The sequence below is a fragment of the Piliocolobus tephrosceles genome, unplaced genomic scaffold, assembly GCF_002776525.5.
Source record: "Piliocolobus tephrosceles isolate RC106 unplaced genomic scaffold, ASM277652v3 unscaffolded_28892, whole genome shotgun sequence".
Taxonomy (NCBI): domain Eukaryota; kingdom Metazoa; phylum Chordata; class Mammalia; order Primates; family Cercopithecidae; genus Piliocolobus; species Piliocolobus tephrosceles.
The window spans coordinates 1,989-6,700 of NW_022311967.1; the positions used below are offsets into that span (position 1 = coordinate 1,989).

General features: G+C 39.2%; 1 pseudogene; it reads left to right on the plus strand.

Annotated features, from left to right (window-relative positions):
- Positions 1-523: 523 nt before the first annotated feature.
- Positions 524-2,257, plus strand: LOC113222010 (annotated as a pseudogene).
- The last annotated feature ends 2,455 nt before the right edge of the window (positions 2,258-4,712 follow it).

Consider the following 4,712-nt stretch of genomic DNA (forward strand, 5'->3'; position numbering starts at 1 on the left):
CTGCAGTGACACAAAATAATAGACCTTCAGCAGAAAAAGTTTTGGCAAATATATTGCATAAGCCATTTAGATGCAGTGAATCATTCTTATTACTTGGGTTGATGGAATCCCTTTCAAAATGTAAGTTACTAACACAAACAAAGATGGAACTTTGCGAGCAGGCGTTTTTAAGAATAATTAGTCTCAGGACAGATAACACTAAGTCCCTTATGCACATCAGGTAGGACTTTAGTATGACAGATACTAGAAATGTACAAAGTGAAGTTAAAAGGTAACGCCTAGCAGCACATCTTACTGCCTGGATTCTCTAATAAGATGGGAGTTTCTACTTTGCTGTTGCATCTTTGAATAGTTCAATTCTAGCAATAGTACTGCTGTGTGGGAGGGAGTATGTGTGAACAGAATAAGAGTTGTGACAATCAAGTCACAGAAAAAATGCTTGGAAATTTTAGAATCATGTAAACAGCTTATGGATTGAGTACAGATTCCCAGTGCTGTGAGTCTCACCCATCCTTCTATCCATATGTGTGGAATGTTCTGGGACTCCGTGGCTTTTGAGGATGTGGCTGTGAACTTTACCCAGGAAGAATGGGCTTTGCTAGATTCTTCTCAGAAGAATCTCTGCAGAGAAGTGAGGCAGGAAACATGCAGGAACCTGGTTTCTGTAGGTGAGAATGACAACACATTTCACTTAATTACAGAAGTATTTCCCTATCATCAGTGCTATTTGTGATTTGGAATGTGGCAAAGGAATGATTTGGTGAAGAAATCAGGCATGGGCACTGTGTACAATGAACATTAAATCTAGTAATGTTTCTATAGTTCGTAATAATTCGTGATAATTTTGTGGGTCTGCATTTTAGGAAACAAATGGTAAGACCAGAATATTGAAGATCACTTCGAGAAACCTGAGAAAGATATAAGATAATTTGCACTGAGAAGAGGAAATGAAGTCCTCTGAAGGAATCTTAGCTTGTCATGAATTTAAAAACAAGCAACCAAAAGAAGTAAGAGTCACTTGAAATTCATTTCTTTTTAGAAAAATTTCACCCAAAGTGTAATGTACTTCAGTGTTGCAGTCAGTGTTTGGAAAACCGTTTACTTGAAAATAGTACTACAAAATTGTGTACATGAATGTTACTAATTTGGTCATAGCCATGCAGGTGGTAGCTGTGTTTTCAGTAGTAACCCATTTACTTTCAAATAATTCAATCATGGCAAAAAAAAAAAAAAAAAAAGCATTTTCCTTGGTATTGGGAGCAGTGTAAGTCCAAGACCAAGTAGAAAGTTATTAAACCAAGCAATAATAATGTGCTTGTCATTTTTTTTTGTTTGTTTGTTTTACAGAAATCATATGATAGGCTGTGTGAAAGCAAAGACGGTAGTCAGTATGGACAGTTGTCAGCCAAATTCCAAAGGTTGATGTGAATGAGAACATTTCTTCTGGATTAAAACAATGTGAATGCAGTATTTGTGGAAAAGTCTTTGTACATCATTCCCTCCTTAATAGGCACGTCCTAGTTCACTCAGGATACAAACCATATGGAGAGAAGCAATATAAATGTGAACAGTGTGGCAAATTCTTCGTTTCTGTTCCAGGTGTTAGAGGACACATGATAATGCACAGTGGAAATCCAGTTATAAATGTAAGATATGTGGGAAATCTTTTTATTTTCTCAATTCATTTGAAAGACATCAGAGAACTCACACAGGAGAAAAATCCTATAAATGTAAACAATGTGGTAAAGTGTTCACTGTTTCCGGTTCTTGTCTAATACATGAACGAACTTACACTGGGGAGAAACTCTACGAATGTAAGGAATGTGGGAAAGCACTCAGATTTTCTTGTTCCTTTAAGACGCATGAAAGGACTCACACTGGAGAAAGACCCTATAAATGTACCAAATGTGATAAAGCCTTCAGCTGTTCCATTTCCCTTCGTTACCATGGAAGCATTCATACTGGAGAGAGACCCTATGAATGTAAACAATGTGGCAAAGCCTTTAGTGGTTTGAGTTCCCTTTGTAACCATAGAAGTACTCATATTGGAGAGAAAGCCTATGAATGTAAACAATGTGACCAAGCCTTCAGTCACCTCAGTTCCCTTCACCTCTACGAAAGAATTCATACTGGAGAAAAATTCTCTGAATGTAAGAGATGCGGTAAAGCCTACACTCCTTCCAGTCACCTGACTCGCCATGAAAGAAGTCATGATATAGAGGCTGGGGGTAGTGACTCAGCCTATAATCCCAGCACTTTGGGATCCCAGGAGTTTATAACCAGCCTGGATTAAAACAATGTGAAACAACCTGGGCAACATGGTGAAACCCTGTCTCTACAAAAAATAAAATAATGCCTGGTGCGGTGGCTCACACCAGTTACTCGGGAGGCTGAGGCAGGAGAATGGTGTGAACCCGGGAGGCGGAGCTTGCAGTGAGCCGAGATCGCAGCAGTGCACTCCAGCCTGGGCAACAGAGCGAGACTCCGTCTCAAAACAAATAAGTAAATAAAAATAATTAGCTGGGCATGATGGCACATTTCAGTTGTCTTAGTTCTTTTTCAAGGACATAAAAAGCCACGGGGGTTTGTGGGTAAGTGCTGTGCTTGCGGATCACGAGGTCAGGAGATCGAGACCATCCTGGGCAACATGGTGAAACCTTGTCTCTGCTAAAAATATAAAAATTAGCTGGGTGTGGTAGCATATGGTTGTAATCCCAGCTACTCAGGAGGCTGAGGCAGGAGAATCACTTGAACCCAGGAGGCGGAGGTAGCAGTGAGCCGAGATTGTGCCACTGCACTCCAGCCTGGCGACAGAGTGAGACTCCATCTCAAAAATAAATAAATAAATAAAGCCCCTTGAATGTAAGAAATGTGGTAAAACATTTACTCTTTCCCATTCCCTCATAAACATGAAAGAGCTCACACTGCAGAGAAACCTTAAGAATGTAGGAAATGTGGTCAAGCCTTCAGATTTTTCTGTTTGTGAAAATTTGGGAGGCCTCAGACTGGAGAAAAGCCTTTTGAATTTAAATTTGTGGTAAGGCCTTCAGTTGTGTTAGTTCCTTTGGATGACATCAGCTCATTCCTGAGAAAAACCCTATGAATGTCCAGAATGTGGGAATGTTTCATGTCTCTCATACCCACTCAAGGACATATGAAAATGCACACTGTAGCTGGCTGGACCTTGTAAATACAAGAACGTACACAGGATTAAAACTCTAATAGTTTAGAAACTGCAAGAATATTTTCAGTTTTAACATTCACTTGAAAAGTTATGTGAAATCTCCCACTGGAAAGAAATTCTATAAGTGAAGCTTTTCTAATTTGGAAAGCCTGATGCAAATTAATTATGGTGCAGTGCTTGAAAAAAATGTATGAATATAGATCATAAATCATGGTGCTATAAAGACACATGCACACGTATGTTTATTGCGGCACTATTCACGATAGCAAAGACTTGGAATCAACCCAAATGTCCATCAGTGGCAGAATGGACTAAGAAAATGTGGCACATATACACCATGGAATACTATGCAGCCATAAAAAAGGATGAGTTTGCGTCCTTTGTAGGGACATGGATGCAGCTGGAAACCATCATTCTTAGCAAACTATCACAAGAACAGAAAACCAAACACCACATGTTCTCACTCATAGGTGGGAACTGAACAATGAGATCACTTGGACTCAGGAAGGGGAATATCACACACCGGGGCCAATCATGGGGAGGGGGGAGGGGGGAGGGATTGCATTGGGAGTTATACCTGATGTAAATGACGAGTTGATGGGTGCAGCACACCAACATGGCACAAGTATACATATGTAACAAACCTGCACGTTATGCACATGTACCCTAGAACTTAAAGTATAATAATAATAATAATAATAATAATAAATTTAAAAAACACATGGACATGTATGTTTATTGTGGCACTATTCACAATAGCAAAGACTTGGAATCAACCCAAATGTCCATCAGTGACAGACTGGATTAAGAAAATATGGCACATATACACCATGGAATACTATGGAGTCATAAAAAACAATGAGTTCATGTCCTTTGCAAGGACATGGATGAAGCTGGAAACCATCATTCTGAGCAAACTATTGCAAGAGCAGAAAACCAAACACCGCATGTTCTCACTTACAGGTGGGAATTGAACAATGAGAACACCTGGACACAGATTGGGGAACATCAAGCTTGGCAAAATACACTTTCTAAAAACTCTGAGAGCTGTCTCAGATTTTCAGGGCTGACACATATAATGTAGGATGTCAATGTTTATAAAACAGACATTATTCTACCTACTATTACAAATATGCTGCCAATTAACCTTAGACTTTCTCAACAAAATAAAAAATGTCGATGAGGTACAAATAATATATTTAAACTTAAATAATGTTGCAAGTTTTAATATGGCTACTTTTCAATTTTTCAATACTATGTTTTAGTACTTTAACACTGTAAGAAAAATTAGTAATTAAAACATGAATAAAAGTGTTTACAGCGGGGTGTACCTGTTTTCTCCAGCCTCTGCCCATCCCCAGCTTTCATCCCAACTGTCCTGCTGGTGGCTCTAAGCATTGCTCCTTTCTCTGTACCAAGATCTCTCCCCAGAAACAAACCCAAATCTTACCGTATGTTATGGCACGCTGTGATGATGAACAGCGACGAGCAGCCAAAGCCTCAAGGCAGGGAGGCTTTTGTAAAACAA